The sequence below is a fragment of the Macrobrachium nipponense genome, chromosome 11, assembly GCF_015104395.2.
Source record: "Macrobrachium nipponense isolate FS-2020 chromosome 11, ASM1510439v2, whole genome shotgun sequence".
NCBI classification, from domain to species: Eukaryota; Metazoa; Arthropoda; class Malacostraca; order Decapoda; family Palaemonidae; genus Macrobrachium; species Macrobrachium nipponense.
This window is the reverse complement of record NC_061087.1, coordinates 77,878,566-77,880,944: the sequence shown is the minus strand read 5'-3', so window position 1 is coordinate 77,880,944 and position 2,379 is coordinate 77,878,566.

Genomic DNA, 2,379 nt, shown 5'->3' with positions numbered 1-2,379 from the left:
CTCCAATCACCATCAAAATGTGAAATTCTCTGTTTTTTCTGGGATGTTCCTAAGGGCTTTACGTGTCTGTAGCCCGCAGTTTATTGACGCTGAAATTAAAACTATTTATGATATTGCATTGAAACTTAAATACCCAAGGACTTTTGTAGATGTGGCATGGAAAAGAGCTAGAACAACATTTTATTCAACTAATGACAAACTTGAATTTAGTAAGCATAACATTCTAAAATTACCCTGTGATGAAAGGTTTTTAGATATTCCTAGAATTTAAAGCTTTTTAACATAAATGTTGTTTTCAGTAATAATAATGACAAGAGTTTAGTAATGAAAAATTCTCCTAAAGATCTTCCAGGCTGCATATATGAAATTCCTTGCAAAAAGTGTGATAAAGTCTATTACCGACAGACCGGTAGATCTCTTTCACAACGTCTCAAACAGCATCAATATTCTGTGAGAACTGGGCAAATATCGAATGCATTATTCGTGCATATGAGAGATTTAGATCATCCTATTAACTGGAGTCAAGCAAGAGCCTTAATCCCATGTAATGACACAGTTAAAAGGAATATCATTGAATCTTGTTTCATCAAGTCAAATAATAGAAATGTTCTAAATTTAAGTCTTGGTTTATTTAAACCTGATGCTTTCATAATGAAAAAAGTTGTAGATAAATATACGCAACAAAATTAATATATTCAGTTTTTACATGTTTTGTACTGTAAAGATACTTTGTAATTTCGGTTAGGATCAAATCTGTTTAGGTTTGTGACCGTGTGATATCCGATAATCCTGGATTATCTCTTTTAATTTGTACCCTTTTGACAATTAACCATCTGGTATTCTTGATCTTGTTGTGTACCTAAGACCTTTCTCTCCAATTGTATTTCATTAGCCCCTTGACAATCTTAGTAAAGACGAAAGCGCTTGGATTTCTGACTATCATTTTCCCTTTGTGCTTTATATATACTATATATATATATATATATATATATATATATATATATATATATATGATATATATATATATATATATATATGATATGCATATACCCATTAGAAGTGAATCAGTATTTAAGCCTTTATATAGTCCACCCCCACGACATTCGACTAATTTCCTGTTGCATAATCGTAACTGGTAACGACAACAGATAAATAATGTTTTTATTCATTGCAACTTATTCTTATCGTTCCGTCTCGTCAAGTACTGAACGAGGGCCTTCTGGACATATGGTTTTTTATTTTTTCCAAAGCAAAGTCTTCCGCCGGTGTCGTTCTGGGTGAAGAATATAATTATGGTCAATTATCTTTCATTTCAGCAAAATTCATCCTATGCCTTGGTTTTTAAACATTTTTATCCATTTATGTTTTCAGTGTTCCCTTTGAGAATTAATAATTACTTCGAAAAGAAACCTAGTAAAAAATGCGTCGAAGAATCAATTTTTTATATAAAACTATGACCCACGGATCGTTGGTGGCCTGTGTTGTTGTCACCAATAGCGATGCCAGGTTCCCAATCGTGGCTAACTTTAACCTTAAATGAAATAAAATCTACCGAGGCTAAAGAGCTGCAATTTGGGTTGTTTGATGTTTGGAGATTGGACGATCAACATACCAATTTGCAGTCCTCTAACCTCAGTAGTTTTTAAGTTCTGAGAGCGGACAGAAAAAGTGCGAACGGACAGACAAATAGCCATCTCAAAAGTTTTCTTTTACAGGAAACTAAAAAGTTTCATTACAAACAGACATAGAAAATCTGCAATGTTAAATTATCTGTGGAGTTTATTAAATACACGTCTGCCGGCACACTTGGGCTATTGCTGTTTAATGGGTATCATTTACATGACTCCTCACACCTGCGCTAGTCAACCATGAAAATTGGAGTGGCATATATTATAAATGTGATGATTGCGAGGAAAAGTGTTATTCTAGAAGCAGAAATATCTTGACATTTAGTTATGAAGGACAACATTAATTATGATCCCGACAAAGGGAAAGGTTAAGATCTGTAGGTCATGAGAAAGGGTACAATGATTTCCAAAAGATTGAGTGTCTATTATAAGCCTCACGGACAGTCAGAATGTTCCAGATGCAATATCAGAAACGTATTAAAGGAAATTCTCTCTCTCTCCCTCTCTCTCTCTCTCTCTCTCTCACCAAACAAGAAAGCAAATACCTCAAATCTCCAAGAGACTAGACAAAACACAGGCGGAGATTAGAAGATCGGAGTTACATACTTACTTCTCTACACCTTAGTAATGATTGCAATAAATTCTTTGGACGATCCCTTTAGCAGTAATTTAATGCTGCTGCGTGCGAATTATCTTCCCATTTCGTTTTCGTTGACCCTTATGACCTCTCTTCGTTTTGTATGGGAGGCGG